At 38.2% G+C, this 23451-nt stretch overlaps 1 protein-coding gene and 1 long non-coding RNA gene across 2 annotated transcripts in view; one reads left to right on the top strand and one right to left on the bottom strand.

Annotated features, from left to right (window-relative positions):
* The window catches only part of PTPRD (protein tyrosine phosphatase receptor type D), a 1977099-nt gene that overhangs the window by 699972 nt on the left and 1253676 nt on the right, over positions 1-23451 (top strand). The window contains exon 5 of the mRNA XM_084898455.1: positions 6655-6696. The gene's annotated coding sequence lies outside the window, so the exon portion shown is untranslated. The remainder of the gene's footprint in view (positions 1-6654; positions 6697-23451) is intronic.
* LOC311629901 overlaps positions 1-23451 on the bottom strand; it is a 1265484-nt gene that overhangs the window by 549268 nt on the left and 692765 nt on the right. The gene's annotated exons all lie outside the window — the stretch shown is intronic.

The raw sequence follows: 23451 nt of genomic DNA, 5'->3' as shown, positions 1-23451 counted from the left end.
ATTTGGTTGACTGGACATCTTCCAGTCATCCTGTCTTCCTTCCTGACAAAGCCACAGTGGTAGGGCCAAGGCAGAGGTGGTTAGGAGTGATTTGGCCAACAGGGGAGAGCAATTAGGGGTGATCAGGCAGGCAGGAAAAGGTGTTAGGGACAATTAGGCAGGCAGGTGAGTGGTTACGAGCCAGTGGTCCCAGATTGAGAGAGGCATTGGACCTAAACTGGCAGTCGAACCTATGGGTCTCAGATTGGAGAGGGTGCAAGCCAGCCTGAGGGTCCCTCCTCCCCAGTAAATGAATTTTGTGCACTGGACCTCTAGTAATAACATAAACAACCCACTGTGATTCTTTCCCTCCTCCTTTTGCCAATACTTTGATTTAGCTGTGGAAATCCAACTATAATGAATGAATGGTTTTAAGGAATCAATTTCCCCCTCACCCAGATTTCTGGCATTTCTAGAAAAGATTCTTGAAGACAATCAACAAATTGAAATATGGAATGTTTTTTAGGTTGAAAAATCCCACTTAATCAGTATCAAGGAAACATTCATACTTTACAGACTAAATATTCTGAGCAACATGATCATAATGAGATATTCTCAAAGGAGAAAAATGAGAATAATGCAAAGTTATGTTTTATGTTAAACAGTAACATTTTATTTATTTTTTAAAATATTATAATTGAATTTGTATATAGATCTGGAGAGTATTATGCTAAATGAACTAAGCCAGTCAGAGAAAAACAAATTGCATTTGATTTACTTATATGTAGAATTATATGAACAAAATAAGCAAACAAAATAGAAACAAACTCAAAGATACAGAGAACAGACTGATATCTGTCATAGGGGAAACTATAGAGTATCTGGGTGAAAAAAAATATCTGGGTAAAAAAAAGGTGAAGGTTAAGAAGAAAAGTAAAAACAAAACAAAACAAAAAACTTCATAGACAACAATATGGTGATTACCAGAGGGAAAGGGAGATGGAGAGGTAGAGGTAGAAGAGGTTAAAGAGGGGGTAAGTGGTGGTGGTGATGGAAGGAGACTTGACCTGGGGTGGAGAATATACTATTTCCAAGGACTAATTTTAGTTCAAATCAGTGCACTATTATATTTTTATGTATTTAATAGAAATGTATATTAGTTTTGCTTACAGTTGTTTCTTGGGTGTAAATTAAAAATAACAAATTTTTATAATGATACTAGAGGCCCCATGCACAAAATTTGTGCACGGGATGAAAGGGTTGTCTCTCAGCCCAGCCTGCACCCTCTCCAATCTGGGACCCCTCGAGGGATGTCCGATTGCCCGTTTAGGCCTGATCCCAGTTGGACATCCCTCTCACAATCCAGGACTGCTGGCTCCAAACTGCTCGCCTGCCTGCCTTCCTGATTGCCCCTAACCACTTCTGCCTGCCAGCCTGATCACCCCATAACCACTCCCATGCCAGCCTGATTGATGTCTAACTGCTCTCCTGCCAGCCTGTTTGCCCCCAACTTCCATCCTCTGCTGGCCTGGTCACCCCTAACTTCCCTTCCCTGCAGGGTTGATCATCTCCAACTGCCCTCCCCTGCTAGCCATCTTGTGGTGGTCCTTTTGTGACCAAAAGGGGGCAGGATCTTTAACCATATGAAGGCAGCCATCTTGTGTGTTGGAGTGATGGTCAATTTTTTATTCTTTTATTAGGTAGGATAGAGGCGTGGTGCATGGGTGGGGCCAGCTGGTTTGCCCTGAAGGGTATCCCAGACCAGGGTGGAGGTTCCTTGGGGAATGGGGTGGCATGGGCGAGGAGCCTATGGTGGTTTTCAGGCCAGCCATGCCCCCTGGCAACCCAAGGAGAGGCCCTGGTATCTGGAATTCATTTACCTTCTACAATTGAAACTTTGTAGCTTGGAGCAGAGCTGAGCCTCCTGCTTGCTTCATGCTGGCAGATATTTCTGTTGGAATTTATGTATCTTCTACAATTGAAACTTTGTAGCCTGGAGTGAAGGCCTGAGCTGGCCAGGGCTGCAGAAACTTGGCTTCCTCCATTGCCTGGGGCAACCTTAACCTCCTGCTCTTCTAACTTCATGGCTGCCGCCATTTTTGTTGGAATTTATTTACCTTCTATCAATATAATTAAAACTTTGTACCTTTGAGTATAGGCCTTGGCCGACCAGGTTGTGCAAAAAGCTTGTCTTCCTCCATTGTCAAGGAAACCCAAGCCTCCCTCCTGCTCTCTGTGGCTGGAGCCATCTTGGTTGGGGTTAATTAGATAGGATGTTTGCTCGGATTGGCTGGTGGGTATGGCTAGCGGGCATGGCTTATCTGTGTAGTGGAGTGATGGTTAATTTGCATATTACCCTTTTATTAGATAGGAAAGCAAATAATCTGTAACTTAATATAACTACTTCAAACAGGACAATGTCTGGCTTTGAAGTTATTGCTGTTTATAAGAGTAAAACTAGCTGAAACCGGTTTGGCTCAGTGGATAGAGGACCAGCCTGCCGATTAAAAGGTCCCAGGTTCGATTCCAGTCAAGGACATGTACCTTGGTTGCAGGCATATCCCCAGTAGGGGGTGTGCAAGAGGCAGCTGATCGATATTTCTCTCCCTCATCGATGTTTCTAGCTTTCTATCCCTCTCTCTTCCTCTTTGTAAAAACTCAATAAAGTATATTTAAAAAAAAGAGTAAAACTAACAAAAAGATAATTTACTAAAATATTTTCTGACATTGGAAAACATTTAAGAAAAAGAGTAGAATCCGGCTGATGTGCTCAGTGGTTGAGCATCAGTGCATGAACCAAGAGGTGACTAGTTTGATTTCTGGTCAGAGCACATGCCAAGGTTGTGGGCCCAATCCCCTGTAGGGAGAGTGCAGGAGTAGCCAATTGATGATGTTTCTCTCTCATCAATGTTTTTATCTCTCTATCCCTCTCTTTTCCTATCTCTATCTCTGAAATCAATAAAAAAAATTAAAAGAAGTGGAATTATAATTACCTATAGGGTTTAGATTGTGTAGTATAAAAAGCTTGATAACTAGTATCTGGTCAACTTTGGTTTAATACATAACCACATTAAATATTAGATGGACAATGTCTAAGTAAGTTATAGCAACAAAAATATTATCTGTCAGGACCCTTGACCAAGGTTAGTTCTCTTTTTCCTAGAAAATTCCTTCTATGTAAAGTAAATTATGTGATCTCATAATTTGGGAGGGTTTGTGAAGAGCTAAGGTAGGAGGATCCCAACCCCTGTGCTAAATCAGATTGGGTTTCTCAACCTTGAATATCATAATTGATACTGATATTTTGGGCTAGATAATTCTTTCTTATTGGGGGAGGGGCTCCTATCAGGTGAACTGCAGCATGTTTAGCAATATCCTTGGCCTCTATCTCCTAGGTGCCAGTTACAACTCACTCCATTTCTATCAGCCAAATATGTCTACAGAAATTGCTAAGTATCCCCAGGAGTGTGTGTGTGTGGTGATGGAGGGACTCTTAAGGGGGCAGGGGTAATTACTGCTGGCAGAAGACCCTTGAGTTAAAAACATAAAACAATGCGGACAGATCACCACCATAATCCTTTTACTATAACCCCAAGATCTATAAAGTAGCTTCTGACCAGAAAAAAATTTTACCAAGAATATTGCCCACTTTTCACACTTGAAATTTAGAACTTTTCTTATTGAGGCTATAGGTGTTTTATTGTGTCCTTTCTTTCTTTTCCTTTGTTATTAGTATTGTTTATTATTTTTATAATAATATTCATTTTCTCAAGTCATTTTTCTCCTAATTCTAGCCTATGCTTAGTTCAATTAAACAAATCTTTAAAAATAAGTCTATCTCCTCCTCCCTTTATTTCTACAACTTGTCTCATTATAAGGGTGTATGGTCCTAAGAGAAAAAAATCAGAGCAAGCAAACTTAATCCTCTGTTTGAAGCCTTGACTATTCATATTGGCTAATGCAATGGAGAGTTTAGAAACTGGAGATTGATTTCTCTTTTAAGTCCAACTCAGATGTGGTTGATATCATGTCTTTCAGTGATAAATTATAGCCTGGCAGTAGAACAGACTATCCAGATCTTTGTATTTTCTCTTCATCCCATACTCTACTCCCATGAGCATTAGAAAACTGGATTCCTGTTCAGCCTGTGGAAAACTTTTGGTGCCTGCCTTCATTAAATGAGATTGTTGTTGCTCTAGTCTTGCCAGATCACAAGTAGAACATAGAATTATGACTATTAAATAACATTGAAAATGCCTCATTCTAACTAAAGTAAATATGAAACTCCTGTCCCTTTTATATTAATTTTTCTGGTGACTCTTTTATGAATAAAGTTTGACACCCACGCATGTGTTTCTCAATTACTTTGCACATAATTGTAATTGTGTGAATATAAAATAGAAATATAAACTAATGTTTTCACACTGGGAAATGAATAATAGAGTAGAAATATCAATTAACTTATTTTTAAATATCCAAATTACTGAATATTAATTTTGAAGAACTATTTTTAATTTTCAAATATAGTTTTTAATAGCTTACATTTATTGGCTGCTTACTATGTTTCAGAAAGGGTTCAAATTAATTTATTTATATTAAAGCATTTAATCTTTACAATAACTTCATTATAAGCGAAAAACTGAGACTCAGAGAGTTTTTTAATTTAAATTCTTTATTGTTTAAAATATTACATAAGTCTCCTTTTCCCCCCACTGACCTCTCCCTATCCGCTCCCACCTCCCACATATGCCCTTACTCCCCTACTGTCTGTGTCCATTGGTTATGCTCATATGCATGCATACAAGTCCTTTGGTGGATCTCCTACTCGCTGCCCTTTTTATGGCATCCATGTTGGCTAGTAATCCAGGGCTAACATTTAAATCCAGGAAGTATGAAATTTCTAGTTTGGGCCATCACGTAAATAATTTGGCTTCCATTTATAAATGTGTGTAGTGTAGACTCCTTAAGTCAGGGTGTGTGCTTCCACACATGTGTCTGCTCTGCTTTAGTGCACTCAGCCCTCAGGTTATGTGGGACTCGATGTATGTCTTTTCATGGTTATATAGCCATCTTCCATTTATTTATTTAAAAAAAGTCATTTTGATGTAAATACATATGTGCTTTATGTTTTTTATTATTTATTTACTACAAGTAAAGGTCAGGAATTATTTTTTTAATTTATTTTTACTGTGTCACTTCATTACTGCTGTGTCTGTGCTCCACATGAGTGACTTAGGTGCTTATGGAGGTGGGTTCCCAGGTCTGAATTATGGCAAAAATCGCCATACTTTACCTCGCGCTGTAGGGGCGGATCTCTGACATAACCCGAGGGCCTGCTGTAATGGCTGAAGGGAATTCTGGGCCACTCAGCAGCTTGGTTTCCCCCCTTGCCTAGAAATTCTCAAGGCCTGTGGGCACAACAATGAGAATCCCCAAACTTGTAAATTACTCAGGTGATGTCTGCAGCTAACGTTCTTTGAGATTGTGAGCCTTAAATATGGAAGAAACATTCATTTTTATGCGTACTTTGTGGGTACTCTATCATTCATGGTAAAATGTCTATGCCAAACTATTGGTAGAGATCAGAAAAGAAGTTTATTTCTTCTGATTTTTCCTGGCATCGGGAAATTTCAGTCAGAAAGGATGCCAAAGAATAGGAACAAAGTGAGTGGGTCTTTTATTCTACATTATTGAAGTTTTTGTAATTTGTGTTATCAGATTCGCACTGAGAGTTCTTAGATTTAGAGCTGAGCTTTTATGTCAGTGAACATATTTGGAAATGTGGCACTGCATCTGATAGAATGCTAAATCAGAAAGAAATGGCAGAAATACTGGGATTTAGTGATTCTCTATACTTTTATTGATTTTTAAGGTACTGAAGTTCATTTGAACATGTTTAAATCTATTATCTGCACATACATTCTAGTTTCACTGCCTAAAAATTTGAAATACTATTACTGTGTTAACTTTAATTTGTACTCCACTGCCATGTTTTTGATGAATAAATATCATAAGGCTTTTATTACCATAAAAATCTATTTAACCTGTTTCTTCATCTTTCTGTTTTGAATCCTAATAATTCATGTAGCATTTTTTAAAATGTTTTTGACTAAAATTGACATTTGTGTATCAGGAACTGAATATGCTTCTAAATTTCTTTCTGGGGTAAAATAAAAAAAGTTTATTTCAGGACATAAAGGAATAGAGCTCATTTGGAGATTCAGGTTGAGAAGTATATCATAGTATTTTCTCCTGTCCTCTATTCCATTAAAAAAAAATGACTTCTACAGAGGGAGGGAGGCAGAGGGATAGAGAAATAGAAATGTTGATGAGAGAGAAATATCATTGATTGGCTACTTCCTGCATGCCCCCTTCTAGGGATGAAGTCCACAACCTGGGCAGTGCCCTGACCAGGAATTGAGCTGCCATCTCTTGGTTTTTAGGTTGACACTCAATCATTGAGCCACACTATCTAGGACTGTCCTTTTTTTCTTAATGAACTTTACCCAATAAGATAAAAGATAGAACATCTGTTTTAAGTTACTGAGCAGATACACATCAGCAATGGTTGAGCTTTAAGCCATATTTTTGTTTCAGTTTTATGTATTGGTATTTCTCAATCTATTTACTATACTCAGTGTATTAATAAGAATGTATATTTATTTCTTACATTAGGTTCCTGTCCTGAGACCACAGCAGGATGTGCCTTGGACAAAGGTATGCACTTTTTAAATATATTTGAAAGTTCCTCCACGAGGAAAGTGTAAAAAATTTATGATAATAATTACATTCTGTCACATATGGAGTTATAGTACATATTCATATAAATAATATACATGCTTACATCTGAAAAACATATGATACTAGTGAGAAAACATCAGACCAAAACTCTGATTATCAAAGTATATCCTTGCCTGGGCACAGAAAGCCTTAATTCATACAACCTATTTTGATACAACCTATTCTCAAATGGTTGATGCATTATTGAACTAGGATATACGTGGATTAAATTGTCTGTCAAGAACTACTTAGGAGCCTCTAGGGTTTGGGTGCCCAAACAGTGAGATTACTTTAAAGTTCTAAATCAATTTTGAAAAAAGGAAACAAACAGAAAATAAGCAAACACAGCTGAGTAAGAAGTATATAAATTCACTACATGAAAGATAAGGGGGTGGCACAAGGCCAGTAAAGAGAGTCCTATGATTTCCAAATGGAATTCTATTATATATATATAAAAAAAATGTGGACAGAGATCATTATAAAGATCATGACTTATAGTGACCTTGATTTCTAATAGGGAGCTGAAAGAAAATATATATGATGAATAAAAAGTACATAGTGTCCCCACTATGGTACCCAAACAGTAAAATTACTTTAAAATTATTTAAAATAACAACTGAGTAAAGATCAAAGGAACTAATATCTTAGGGACTGAAGTGGAGAAAAATAAAGATTGATGAAATGAACATAGAAACTATCAAAACCTTGCCGGGACCGGTTTGGCTTAGTGATAGAGTGTTGGCCTGCGGGCTGAAAGGTCCCGGGTTCGATTCCGGTCAAGGGCATGTACCTTGCTTGCGGGCGCATCCCCAGTAGGGGGTGTGCAAGAGGCAGCTGATCGATGATTCTCTCTCATCGATGTTTCTAACTCTCTATCCCTCTCTCTTCCTCTCTGAAAAATCAATAAAATATATTAAAAAAAAAAAAAAAGAAAGAAAGAAACTATCAAAACCAGACTTCTTCTATGGATGAAGTAGCAAGATAAATAAATGCTTAGCTAACACACAAGGGATTTAAATGAGCCCCAGGATAAGGTTTGATGTCATTTCTCTGGAGGTATTTAAGTATCAAATAGTTTCATAAATGTCTGTATAGTTTTTCTAAATCTGCTCTAGATCATTTAGCCTATTCAGGGTCCTGGTGAGGCAGTATTCTTATTTTTCTTCGTGACACAGTAATTATATATTGAAAGGAAAATTGGGAGTTGGTTTATGGTTATAAGAAAAACATGGACATGTATGCTATCATTAGTAATAATTAGTAATAATTCATGCCTACTCTATTTTATGCAAACATGCTCTTTAGGGAAATATGCTTCTATACAAATAATTATAATTGAAATTATACTTATAAATGAGAACATACTGTGTGTTCTGCCATGTTACTCTTATGTGAAAAAATGAAATATTCTATAAGCATATCTTTATGTATACATGGATCATTTTTTGAGATGTTAAAATTGAAACACACTCCCAGATTTTTTATTGATTCTATTTTTTAATTTCCCTTTTATTCATTTTCAGTCCCTATTTTGAAACTGGTGTGACTTTAGTGTATCCAAAGAAAAATATGCCAGCTGATGTACACTGGCAGACAGGGAACGGATGGCTCCAGGCACAAATCTCTGTTGTGTCAAGGCTTTAGCATGACATTTGGTAGGAAACTAAATCAAACACAGCACAAGGCAAATAATCCTAGTTTTCCATAGATGTGTAGCTGTAACCTCGAGCCTGCTGTTCTCCCTGATACTTTGAGAAAACAATATTTCTGGCAATGAGCTGAAAACAAGGTGTTCTCATAGTGTGAAGGAGTCAGAGCATCATGGCTTTCAAACTGGACCTTCCTGGGGCTGAAAGGGCCACTCTGTCATTAAGTAGCTTACCTCAAATACAAAGTGAATTTTCTAATAATTCTCACAGGGTTTGTGTGGGTCTTAAAATTACGTACTTATCATAGAGTACCTCTTCTATCTGTTATGTACTAAACACAGAAACAATATTATTTTGTTTATTTCCATTTCTGTAATGAGTTGGATATTGTACTAACCTTAGTAATCCTCTTGAAAATTATTTGAATAGAAGAGAATGTCTCTAATATACATGTGTAAGTTTTGGATTCTGTAAGCATAAACAATAACATTTGTGTTTATTTCTAGAGGAATAGGAGTTGTTGCAAACTTCTTAAGTATTTTTATATTAAATTATTTTTTAAGAGTTGCATGTGATACAAAGAATCTTCATGTTGTATGAGAGTGTTTGCATGTCTGTCATTTAATTTTAGGTTTTTGTTAGTGTGCTCAAAGATAGAAACCTGAATTGTAAAATGTAGATGGTTTAGAAAAATCACAAATCCATAGGATACCCTAAGTATCTTAATTTAGATCAGTCATGTGATTCAGTTTCCTTATTGAGAAAGTATTGTGTGTCATATACCATATTAAGTGCTAAGGGTACAAAGAAGAAAGATATGTTCTCTGCTGCTAAGGGAATTCTAATCTTAAAATAGAGGAGACATTTGGCAGAGAACTAAATGCCTAAACTCATAATTTTAACACAATAGGGGAACATACTTCAGTGGAGAGGTGCCAATGAAGAAGTCATTTTAATCAATCTGGCTTCCTGCTTGACATTTCATCCTTCCTAAAAGATGATGATGAACTTGGGCAGATATTAGTAAAATATAGAGGATAAGGGAGGGAAGAGCTTAAGAATAAACGTAGATAAATCAGTTAGGAACCTATGGTTTGAACTAAAACAGAGATGGTAGCAATAAAGGTATAGTTTTTAAACTGGGAAGTGAAGTCCTCTCACGTTGTTTTTGAAGGTGTAGATTTTAAGGTGCAGTTAGGTTACTTTTAGAAGATTAATATTTATTAATATTATGTTATTATAAATATTTAATATTAATAATTTAACATTAATGATTTAAAATTAATAATAAACCAATTATTAATAACTATGGTGTTTAACATAGTGTTATTTATAACATGATAATGAAAAACAAATAACAGATAAACTATTAAATAAAGTTTAAATATATAGGATTTTAATTATTAAAAATAATTATTTGGGAGAGTATTTAAAGAGATTGTGTATATAAAAAAAAAACAGGTCAAGCTGTGAAATAATATAGTACTATTCCTCTTTGTACATATGCTTTTAAACACATATGTATATAAAACACAGAAATAGACATATATTCATTTGTGCTTTTGTTAGAAATTAGCATTCAAAGATAACACATAGTAAAAGAGTGGAAAAAACACACCTCCTGGATAATTGAAGGTGAGTATGGACAGGACCTAGGATTTGCTTCTAACTAGTAGACTACGGAGAAACAGGGTATAACACCTGTGATTATGTTATGTCACATGAAATTATAATGGCTAACATAGAAAAAAGGAACAGGAGGATTGGGTTAAAAACTGGTTTTAATTTAAAAGGAAATAAATATTTTTATAATAAATCATTCCTATGAATTTCCAATTGCTTTGCTTTTTGCTGAAATGGTTTGCATTTCCTGCTAAGAAAAGCAAATGAACAAAAACATACACAAACAAACATCAAAATTGATATAAAACATCCATTTTTTTCAAGTCCTGGGTACTTCAGAAAGACTTCATTTAGGAGAGGCCTGGTGCATGGATTTGTGCATTGGTGGGGTCCCTCCCCTGGCCAGCAATCAGGGCCGCTGGGGCCAGCCGGCCAGGGAAGGGACCACGGGAGGTTGGCCTGCTATGGAAGGTTGGCTATGGGAGCACATTGACCACCAGGGGGCAGTTCCTGCATTGAGCATCTACCCTCTGGTGGTCAGTGTGCATCATAGCGATCAGTTGACCAGTCATTCAGCTGACTGGTTGTAATGGTTGCTTAGGCTTTTATAAATATAGATTTAAATTCTTTATTCTTGGCACTGTTTACAGATGTCCCCCACTTTTCCTTCGCCCAATTCCTGCCCCTTATTCCTTGACTCTCACCATACTATTTTCTTTGTCCATGGGCTATGCATATGTGTTCTTTAGCTTATTTCTTCACTTTCCTCTACCCAGTTCCCCACCTCTCTTCCCTCTGACATTTGTCAGTCTGTTCCATGTATCCATGTCTCAGGCTCTATTTTGTTCATCAGTTGAATTTTTTTCCTTAGATTCCACATATTAGTGAGATCATATAGTATTTATATTTCTTTGATTAGCTTAGTGTGATGATCTCCAGGTCCATCCGTATTGTGCAAAGGGTAAGAGTTCCTTTGTTTTTATAGCTGCATAGCATTCCGTTGTGTAAATGTACCAAAACTTTTTCATCCATTCATCTACTAATGGGCAGTTGGGGCTGTTTCCAGATCTTGGCTATTGTAAGTAATGTTGTTATGAACATAGGAGTGTATGTTCTTTCTGATTGCTGTTTCAAGTTTCTTAGAATATATTTCCGGAAGTGGGATCACAGGTGTTTTGAAGAAACTCCATACTGTTTTTCATAGTGGCTGCACCAGTCTCAGTCTGCTTTCCCAACAGCAGTGCACTTGGATTCCCTTTCCTCCAATTTCCTCACCAGCACTTGTTTGTTGATTTATTGACAATAGCCATTTTGATAGTCAAGAGATAATACCTCATTGTAGTTTTAATTTGCAGCTCTCTGATATATAGTGATGTTGAACACTTTTTCATCTGTCTCTTGGCCATTTGTATGTCCTCTTTGGAGAAATGCCCATTTAGGGCCTTTACCCATTTTTGAATTGGATTGTTTGTCTTCCTGGTATGGAGTTGTATAAGTTCTAAGAAAGACTTTCTTAAGCCCAGAAGCTGCTGTGATAAAAATTGCAGGATGGTTAATCTGCACACTCCTACATATTTTGTTTTATAATTAAATTTAAACAGTCTTATGCACATATAGATGAGCCACTGTTTGCATATAACTTAACTAAAAAGTAAATATTAAATATTTTCAAATAGAATATAGAAGATGTAATTGGGTAGTTTCCTTTGCATCTTTTTCTATTATGAACAAGTGCTAAGGAAATGATCCTAAAGGGAGTTCCAGTAAACTGCCCTGTCTATGTTACATTGCTTTAATTACTGTGACGTTTTGCTGATGTACTGAATAGACCATCCAGGTGAATATAATTCTGTAATAAACATGCTTTTTAGAGCTTTGAAGAAAATAGTGATTATCTAAACTTTAGATTCTAAAGTATCTTATGAAACCCATTCTTACAGAAATGCTCAAGTTAGCATGGGTTCCATAAAGAAGTAATTTAAAAAATGCTACATCCCATACCCTTATATACCACATTATCCTAAGGGAGATTTAGCATGTTTATCAGCATGATTGAGACATTGAAAATTTCTACAGTAGAAAATTATTAATTTGATTTGATCAATAGGACATTTGGAGACAGTCTAGTTACATGGAGCCAATATTTTGTAACAGTTAAGCATGTAGTGTCTAGAGTAAGTCTGGCTTAGAGCCCATGCTCCATTTTCTTTTAATTGAGATAAAATCACATAATATAAAATTAACTATTTAAAATGAATATTTCAGCCATGGCCAGTGTGCTCAATAGTTAAAGCATCAGCCTGTGCACTGAAGGATCTCAGATTCGATTCCTGGTCAAGGGCATGTACCTGGGTTTCAGGTCTGATCTGTGGCCTGGTTGTGCCATGTGTGAGAGGCAACCAATGATGTGTCTCTCTCACATCAATGATTCTACCTCTTTCCCCCTCTCTCCCTCTCTTTCCCTTCCACTCTCTCTGAAGAAAAAAAAAAAACATCAATAGAAAAATGATCCTTAGGTAAGCATTAACAGAAATAAATAAAATGAGCATTTCAGTAGAATTTAGTACATTAGAAGTATTTACAACCTCTATCAAGTTCCAAAACATTTTATCATCTCAAAAAGAAATCGCTTTATTCATTGGATAGTTGCTCCCCATTCCTCCATCCCCCACCTGTTCCACTATGATAAATTGGAAATTCTACTTGCTCTTCTTCAAACTCAGTCTCCTCAGTATTGCTATAAAAATGATTAGCTTTATCTTAGATGGTGGTTGTAACATTTCAGTAAATAACCTATGAAGTCTACTTAGAACATTGTAAGTATTACAGTACATGTTCAGTAAAATGTTAAACCTATTTGGTTGTCTTTTGCATGCAAGGGAAAACTTGTTGAAGAAAGCACTCTCTGAGAAATGCTGGTAGAAGTCAACGAGACTGAAAGGAGCCACAGATGTTGGATTAGTTATTAGATGTGAATGCATCTCATAATGCTGGTGCTCCATGAGACCCATAAGGAACACCCATGCTTACCCCTGCCTTTCCATGTAATGTTTGTGGCTGAAGTGGTTTCCAGGTAGAAGTTAGGGCAGAAAGAAGTTAGTTTCTAGGAATCCTTTTATCTATCATCTATCTATCATCTATCTATCTATCTATCTATCTATCAAGAGGTAATATGGAAATTAGCTGGGATGCAGTTCACAGTCATGACCACTCAGGAGGAGGCTGCATGCGCAGGTGGGCAGGAGAGGACTGCTGTGTGGTGAGGCAAGCCATGGATGTTGCAGGCCCAAAGAGAGCAGGGTGGAGCAGGCCTGCAGGGAGCAGGGCCTGCCTGCCAGCCTTGGTGGTGACTAGCAGATAGGCCCGCAAAGAGCAGAGAACAAGGTCTGCCCGCAGGGAACAGGGCCTGACTGCTAGCAGTCCCACCTCTGTGCATGAGCTACAAAGGATACACCTTTTCTGATTGCTCATTGGCTAAGCTCCCTGTAAGTTGCCACTCGCAGTGTTCTTGGTAACTTGCATAATAAGAACCCAAGAAAGTGATCTAGGCTCTTTCCACCTCACTCCTGGAGGAAAAAATGAAGGTCATCTGCTGGCGGGCTAAGAAATGTCATATCCTACCTTAGCTGGTTTGGCTCAGTGGGTAGAGCCTCAGCCTGTGGACTGCAGGGTTCAGGTTCAGTTCTGATCAAGGGCATGTACCTAGGTTGCAGGCTCCTCCCTGACTAGGGCCTAGATCAGGGCTCATGCAGGAGGAAACCAATTGAAATGTCCCTCTCACATTGATGTTTTTCTTTATCTTTCCCTCTCCCACACTCTCTAAAAATCAATGGAAAAATATCCTCAGGTGGGGGAAGGAAGGAAGAAGGAAGGAAGGAAGGAAGGAAGGAAGGAAGGAAGGAAGGAAGGAAGGAAGGAAGGAAGGAAGGGGAGAGGGAGGGAGGGAGGGAGGGAGGAAAGGAGGGAGGGAGGGAGGAAGAAAGGAGGGAGGGAGAAAGGGAGGAAGGAAGGAGGGAGAAAGAAAGGAAAGGAAAGAAGGAAGGAAGGAAGGAAGGAAGGAAGGAAGGAGAGAAGGAGAGAAGGAGGGAGGGAGGGAGGGAGGAAGGAAGGAAGGAAGGAAGGAAGGAAGGAAGGAAGGAAGGAAGGAAGGAAGGAAGGAAAAAAGGAAGGAAGGAGAGAGGAAGACAGGGAGGGAGGGAGGGAGGGAGGGAGGGAAGAAGGAAGGAAGAAAGGAAGGAAGGTCATATCCCATGAAAGAGATATCTTGAAAATGCCTAAAGAATGTTATCATTTTTTCGTGGTGAAGGGACTGGAGTCTGTGTTGATGGAAACACCTTGGCAGCTCTGTTGGCCGGCAGTGGCAGCAGCAGCGGGGTGATGGGGAAGCACCTTCCCTTGATCAGTCCAGTTGCCTCCTGCAGAGGGAGGCCAGACTGCGGCTTAGGCCCACTCCCCCTGGGGGAGGCCAGACTGCGGCTTAGGCCCACTCCCCCTGGGGAGTGGAACTAAGCCATTAGGAGGACTAAGCAGTCCATAGGACATCCCCTGAAGGCTCCCGGATTGGAGAGGTTGCAGGCCTGGCTGAGGGACGCCCCTCACCCCCCGCCCTGTGCATGAATTTTATGCACCAGGCATATAGTCTGAAAATAAGAGGAGTATAGTGCTTTCACAAGAGGTGATGTTTTCTTCAAGACAATCAAAGAAGGCAAATTAGATTACAGTACTGTTGACTTAGATGTAATTATTTTCCAGTTGATCCCATAGCTATTCATAATCATGAGATTATTTTTGAAAGTATCATTGACATGGCGAAGCAAATCAGACATTTAAAAATATAAAATTATGAATAAGTACATATTTATATTTGTCTATATAAATACATGTACTTTTAATTATAGGTATAATTGGTATAAACAGAACACTATTCCACAGTGAGTGGATGGCTCTAGAAGAATGTTCACCAGAATGAGAGAAGTAATTGCCAGGCTGTGTCAGAACTTCAGGTGTTTTTCATTTGCTTCTGCATTCTCTTCAGTGATTTGTTGAACTTTCCATATGACTATGTGCTGTTTGACTAGCAGAAACAAAGCACTAAGGCATTTTCTATTTAGTGGTGATGCATCGCTACCATACATTAGATATTTTTACCCAATTTTTCTTCATAATGGCTAAAAGGACAAACACTTAAAAACATATCAAAGTGATTGTGAACCTGATATAGGATAGCTTGCCTCCAGGAGCCCACAGAACAACAAAAAAGCAGTTTGTGGAGCCCTTCTTTTCTCTGTAAATACAAATTATTCTTGTGCCAAGGTAACATACAGCAAACTGGAGTTATAAACTCCTTCTCTCTTTTTAGTTCAATCTATCTACCCAAATTTTCCCAAAATCTTTTTCCTCTAAACATGATTATTCTATTAACTTCTAATTCCTTTTCAAATTTTATAAATGTAACATACTCTATAAATTTTATTTTTAATTTTTTAATATATTTTATCGATATTTTACAGAGATGAAGGGAGAGGGCTAGAGAGCCAAAAACATGGATGAGAGAGAAACATCAACCAGCTGCCTCCTGCACACACCCCACTGGGGATGTGCCCGCAACCAATGTACATGCCCTTGACCAGAACCGAACCTGGGACCTTTCAGTCCCCAGACCGATGCTCTATCCACTGAGCCAAACCGGTTTCAGCAATACTCAGAATTTTAAGGGAAAGGAGAGTTTATCATCCCTTACTACACAGGGAAGTCCAATTCTTTGCTCCTGATTTTCTGTAACCTGTACTTATTTATTTATTTATTTATTTATTTATTTATTTATTTATTTATTTATTTATTTTAATTTGTCTCCTGAACCAAATGATGTGAACTCCTGTAGTGGTTCTCAGTCCTCAGTGTCTTGGTAGGAATCATCTGAAGACTTTGTTTAGCATGCAGACATTAGAATCTACCTCAGAATTTATTGTTTATGTCTAGATTGAAACCTGGTTATCTACAAATTCCACTGTTTCATTTGATTCATAGATTTCACCTTGAGAAACACTGGAAACTCCATAGCCCTCAATGTTTAACATGTTTGGAAACCCATGTTTAAAAAACAAATAATTTCTTCCAATCATTTTCTTCTAAAGGCATCTATGATTCTTTATAGCTCCAATCCTTGAAAATCTGTTTTGTGATTTAGGTAGAAAATGACAGCTTATTCATCCTAATCGTCACATGGACCATACTCACATGAAGAAATGATGGAACAATCTACTTCTCATTCCACTTCTATATAAAATGGATATACTCTAACTGCTCATGACAAGCAGAAGAATCAAATATTTCAATTATGTTTTAATTGGGATAATGTGATTTCACCATTGTTTATAGTGAATTTAATACATAGTGTGCAAAAACAGTCAGACGATATTACATTTGTATAATATAGTTAGTTTAAGGTTTTTCTTTCAACTACTTCTGATGTGCTAACATATTTTCCTACAAACATCCCTGAGAAGCAGACAAGAACTGCTATTATTTATCTTCATTTGCAGTGAGATTGAATCACCGAGCTACGTACTAAGTAACTTGAAGAGGGTCGCAGAGTCAATGGCTCAGTCAGAACAAACACTTCATCTTCTAGCTCTTGGTTCAGTAATTTTCTCAACAAATCCTGCTGCATATATCACTTCCTCTAAGAGTTTACAAGTCATTCAATTTTCTGGGAGATTATTCATTATGAGACATATGAGAATTTATGCCCTCTGGAAAGTTGAAAATTGGAAGTAGGAAATCATATTAAAGATAGTCCTTTTCAAAATTACTTTTTCATCCCTTGAATGCTCTTGTCACTATTCCTACCATTATCCATTCATTCAACTGATATTTACTGAGTATTTTAATAGGTCCAGGACTCTGCTAATAAACTGGACATAATCTTTGTCCTCATTTGTGCAGTCTGATAAACAGATACACTGAAAACTGGTATCATATAATAATTGCTATATTGCAGATAGGTGGTAGGTGCAAAATGATTCAGGGGGAAAAATCTCTGAGTCTATTTGAGGAAGTCTGGGGAGTCTCCTCAGAAATTAGGAACATGGTGTTAGGTTTGGTAGGAAGGGCAGGATTTTACAAGGATTCATGGTAAGGAAATGGGAGAACAAACCAAGGAAAACCCTAAACATGTAATCCTATCCTGTCCAAGATATAAATGGAGATCTGTAGATTTAATATTTAGAGACCTAATAAATACTTTTTTATGTTGCGGACTATTTGTGCCACATGGGAATCCTCATTTTTATGAGCCTTGGCATTCTCCATGGAGAACAATATGGATCAGATCCAGATATGAGACCTTTAGCACCAGGAGTTATCGCTTTAGAACCGTCATTATTCTGCCAGCCATGTCCATTGAGAAAAACAGGTCTCTCTTCCTTATAAAATACATACAGGCTCTCCCAATTGGTAAGATTCCATTAAGTTTTATAGGCAGGTAATAGTCCATTGAATATTTTTTATCCACTAGTCTATTGGATAGGCACTTGGGTTGCTTTCATATATTGGCTATTGTAAATAATGCTACAACGAACATAGGGTAGGGGTGCATAGATTATTTTGAATTAGTGTATTGGGTTTCTTTGGATATTGAATCACTGGGTTATAAGGCAGTTCTATTTTTTTTTTTTTTAAGAACCCTCTATATTGTTTTCCATAGTGGCTACACCTGTTTGCATTCCCACAAACAGTACATGATGGTATTGGACCTTGAGGGTATTATGCTAAATAAAATAAGTCAGATAGAAAAAGGCAAATGCCATATGATTTCACCTATATGTGAAATCTTAAAATTAAAATAAACAAAAAAGTTGAAATAGATATAAAAAAAAAACAGACTGTTTGACAGAAGGGAGGGGTGTTGGGGGACTGGGTGTAAAAGGTGACAGGATTAAGAAGTACAAAGTGGCAGTTACTAAGCAGTCATGGGGATGTAAATTATAGCTAGGGACTACAATCAATAATATTGTAATCACTGTGTACGATGCCAGGTGTATACTAGAAATATCAGGGGAACACTGTGTAAAGTATATGGTTGTCTAACCACACAGTACAACTGAAACTAATACAAAATATTATTGAATGTCAACTGTAATTAAAAATTAAAATTTTAAAATGTGTACAAGCAAACACAAAACAGAGCTATTCTTTTTAAGTAGCAACACTAAACAAAGGGAGCCCTCACTTCCTCAGCTGGCCTTGTATGCTTCAGCCTGAAGGGCATTTTTGCAACCAAGTTAGAAGCCTTCAAACTATAATGGAAACACTGACAGACACTTAACTATATGAGCTCTGCTGAGTACAGCCATAATTCACTTCATAATACAAACTGATATGTTGTCCAGAGGGATCCCTGCATTGAGATTATTGAGTGTCTTTTGAAAAGTTCTGGTTCTGGGCTATGAAACCACAATATGAAACTGAATGGTTCTTTTTTGGATTCTGAACGGGGGCCCCTCAATTACAGTCCTGATCCCCTCTGGGCAGACAACATGGAGATGTCCTATAAAGACTGGAAATATAGAATAATAAACCAAAGTGGAAAAAAAAGCAAACAATGAAGCAAAGTTTGCTGGATGAAAAGTCCAATATTTCTTCCCACAAGGGCTCCTTAGAAGCCGAGGACAGCAGAGGTGAAAGAGGACATCCGGCTTTAACTTAAGTGGGGTTAGCTGTTAAGCTGGTTACAAGTACACTTTGTGTTTGCAAAGTCATGTGACAGGCCAGAGTTCAGCCATCCCAGTGATCTTGGCGGTCAGAGTGTCCTGTGTGTTTTATAACAAAATGCAAATGACTTCAATCTGAGGTAGCTGCATTTCCGAATACCATTCAGGGCTGTAATGACTTGTCCCAGAAAGGTCCTGCCAGGCCGCGGTTAATGGATCTTCTGAACGATGTAAAAGATGTCTCTAGATGTGTTATAGAGCTTATCAATTCAGTGCAGACATAATTGCCCTCTTCCCCAGGACTGCTCTCTTCCCCACATTCAATGTTTGAAGCTTCTTCATTGGAAAGTTACAAAGTCACTTTTTTCTCTCTGGGTCTGAATTCCCCCAACCCTGGTTTTCAGATGCCATGCGCAGTCTTTGGGTTCTGACCTTTACAAATGGGCTGAAGAGTCCTGGAGAATGACCCTCACCACATCTTAAAAGGTACACTCGATTTGCAGCAGGACTTTAGGGCAGAAGGGTCCACATGTCAACTTTCCCAGTGTAAACTATAGAACTTTGAGCCCCTGATAAACTCAGCGGGCCTCGATTTGCTCATCTCTGAAATGAAGGTCACAGATTCCCTCTTCTGTCCTTTCCTATTGGTCCATGGCACCATCTAAGCCTGCTAATGAATTACTTAAATATCTAAGTCCGCATTAAGCCTCATGGAAAAGCATAACTGGCAAGATTTTCCTCTCAATTACTTGTGCTAATAGGGGCCAAAGTGGCATGGACACTTTAAATTCACAGATAATCCCCAAACTTCAATTTAGCTAAGTGTTCTAACCTCCTTTCCTGCCAAACCATTTACAGAGGATTCAAACAATTTGCAAACACTGGCATGAGATTTATCTCCTTTGTAATTTCATCTCTACTGCCGTACCACCAGGATATTTGGATGTCTAAGCTTCCAAAAATAGAAATGAAGAGCAAACCAAGTATAGTAATTACATATATTGATGGGTTTTAAAATATCTCAATATTGTTATGATTATGAATAATCATTTATTAAGGGCTTATCTTACATCAGGTGTTTTACAGATCATTTTACTTAAATCTCATAATCACCTTGTTGACCATGTATTGGTTTCTTAGGGCTGCCATAACTAAGTACCACAAACTGAGGGGCTTAAACCACAGAAATGTATTGTGTCTCAGTTCTGGAGCCTAGAAGTCTGAAGTTTAGGTGTGAGCAGTCCTGATTCTCTCTGGGGTCTGTGACCCAGAATCACTTCTATGCCTCATTCCTGGTTTCTACTGTTTTAAGGGCAATCTTGGCACACCTTGACTTATAGTTGCTTCACTCTCATCTTTCCTTCATCTTCATGTGGTTTTCTCTGTCTTTTTAAAAATATACACTGCGTGGCCAGATTATTATGACCACCACATCAGTACTTTGTTAGGCCACCATTTGCCTTCAATACTATGGCTATTCTTTTTGGCATTGACTCCACGAGATGTTGAAAGGTGATGCGAGGAAATCTGACACCATGCCTGATGAATAGAACTGTCCAGTTCTGTGAGATTTGATGGTTGTGGAACCAGCTGCCTGATGGCTCTTTTAACTTCATCCCTCAAATGCTCAATTGGATTGAGATCTGGTGATTATGGGGGCCACCTAAGCAAGGTAAAGTCTCCCTCATGTTTTTGAAACCATTCCTGCATAATACAAGCACCGTGGCATGGCACATAGTCTTATTGGAAGAAACCATTTCCATTGGGATACGCCATCAACATGATAGGGTGAACTTGATCAGCGACGATACTTAGGTATGTTGTGCTATTCAGACTTTGTTCCACATGAATTAGAGGGCCCAAGACATACCAGGAAAACATGCCCCAAACCATAACACTACCCCACTAGCTTGAAGGGTTGTATTCATGCATGTGGAGTTAATGCTTTCATGCTGTTTCCATGAAATTCTCACTCTGCCATCTGCATGTTGCCATGTTGCTACTGGAAATGTGATTCATTGGACCATCTGACTTTTTTCCAATACTCAACTGTCCAATCCTTGTGTTCCTGTACAAATTGGAGGCATTTTATCTTGGTCACTGCAGACAGCAAAGGTGTTCAAACAGGCCTTCGGCTTCCATATCCCACATAATGCAGTGCATGGCTAATTTACATACATGCATCAGATGGTCATAATAATCTGGCAACTCAGTGTATGTATTGTTACTTATTTCATTGTGAAATGGAGAGGGGAAGAGAGAGAGAGAGAGAGAGAGAGAGAGAGAGAGAGAGAGAGAGAGAGAGAGAAACATCAGTGATGAAAGATAATTATTGATTGGCTGCCTCCTGCACACCACCTATTGGGGATTGGTTCCCACAACTCAGGCATGTGGTTTTTCCTGAGCGGGTTGAAAGGATGACTTCTTTTCTGGGTTCTTGTCCAGATGGCTTTGAAGAATGAAGCTATGGACAAAAGGTGGTAGATGAAAAGGTGGAAATTTATTGGAAGAATGTACAGACTCTCATGTAGAAAGGGATCCAAAGCGGTTGACCCACTAAGCTCCTAAGGTTTATAAAGGCTGCCATTCTTTGTTTCTTTATACTGCCTTCCAATTAGAAGAATATTAGCTTCAAAGCTCAAAACCCATGTGGTGCTCCCTCTTTTACTCATAGAATTCTCTGTGGACATCTGTTTTCCTCCTTCTCCCATTTATCAGTGTTTCTCTATCTATGAAAGTTTGTTTCCTCTTTCTCCCCATACCCTGTGGCTTTTCCCCTATCTTCTGTGAATGGATGTCTTCCTCTTCCCTTAGCCTGTGGCACCTCTTTTTTTTTCTTCTTTCTGTGAATATATGCCTTTTGGCAGCTCCAAGCCCTTATCTAGGCAGTGCTCCCCCATAGACCCTCTAATTCCTAAAACTCCCTAAACTTGCCTACTTCTTCTTTTTTTTTTTTAAATATATTTTATTGATTTTATACAGAGAGGAAGGGAGAGAGATGGAGAGTTAGAAACATCGATGAGAGAAAGTCATCGTTCAGCTGCCTCTTGCACACCCCCTACTGGGGATATGGCCCCAACCAAGGTACATGCCCTTGACCGGAATCGAACCTGGGACCCTTCAGTCCCCAAGCCGATGCTCTATCCATTGAGCCAAACCGGTCCTGGCATAAACTTGCCTACTTCTAAAATTACTTTCAACTGGATTCAAACTGTGACCTCCTGGTTCATAGGTCAAGTTCAATTACTGAGCCACACTGGCCAGGCTAACATGGTATTCTCTCCAGCAGGATACTAGTCATACCAGATTAGGAACCCATCCTACTTCAGTAAGACCTCATTTTCACTTGATGACCTCTGTTTAATACTCTATTTTCAAATAAGGCTACACTAGGACTTAGGACTTCAAATATATCCACATTTGCTGAGACACAATTCAATCCATAACAGGCAAGTATTCTTACTTTATAATGGGTTTAATAAAATTACATCTCAAATTACTCTTCCTAAGGCCACAAAACCAGTCATTGGTGGAGCTAAAGTTCACATTCACATTTGATGACTTTATTGTTTAGAAAATAATCTTGGTACTTATTCCTCTGGGACTTTAAAAATCATCTTTTTTGGTTACTTTGGTGGTGTAGAGAGAATTAAGTAGCACTAACCAGCACCCAAGTTTTATAGATGGCACCAGAACTACTGGTAAATCGGCACTTGTCAGAACCAATTCTTTAAGACAGTTCTCCAGGCCTGTGCAGGGATTAAAAGAAAAACACAAAGCAAAAAGACTGCACCCCAGGTGATCTTGGAGGATCTCTATATACATAATAACCCTGAGTGTCCTTGTAAAAAAAGTTTTAAATATTAACTATTGACTAAATGGGGAATGAGTACATAGCATCCAGGAGCATTTTTCTATTTGTGTGTGTGTGTGTGTGTGTGTGTGTGTGTGTGTGTGTGTGTGTGTGTTTATATTTCATGTGGCATGGATGGAACAATGAACATTCCACAGATATTTTAGTAGTTGCATTGGGAGATCAAAATTAACTGACATGGTATTTCTGTTTTCCCCCAATTACACTTTAATGTCTTTAAACAATCAGTGTTTGTGAAACTGACAGGCTGCCCATTAATGTGGATTTGCCTGAGCACATTGGGTTAATATCCTATATTGAAATGGATAAGTCAGAAAGTTGGGCCTGTGAAGCAAGCAGATGTATTTCAAGAACTGGGGGAGAGAATACCTGAATTTAGAGATTGGGGTAAATAGGAAAGTTTCCATTAGCCCCTTGAGGCCCCAGCTTCATTAGATTCCTGCTACAAATACTTCCTAGTATTCCAAAAATTTATCAAAATGACACTTCACTTCAAAATACCTTGGCAATGGTTGGACATGTTTCACTTTTTAAGATTCCTGATATTTGTGTAAATGAAAACTTTCATTATTAATAAACATATTTTAAAAAGGCAAAACTCACTCTAGGTGTTTTGGCTGAGTGGATAGAACATTGACCTATGGAATGAAGGGTCCCGGGTTTGATTCCAGTCAAGGGCATGTACCTTGGTTACAGGCTCCTGCCTATCCTAGACTCAGGTCGGGGCTCATGCAGGAGGCAGCCAGTCGAAGTATGTCTCTTTCATCAATGTTTCTCTATATTTTTTCCTCTCTCTTCCACTCTCTCTAAAATCAATGGAAAAATATCCTGGAAT

Source organism: Pipistrellus hanaki, assembly GCF_964339955.1.
Source record: "Pipistrellus hanaki genome assembly, chromosome: 11".
Lineage (NCBI taxonomy): Eukaryota > Metazoa > Chordata > Mammalia > Chiroptera > Vespertilionidae > Pipistrellus > Pipistrellus hanaki.
This window is presented reverse-complemented; position numbering and strand designations above follow the sequence as displayed.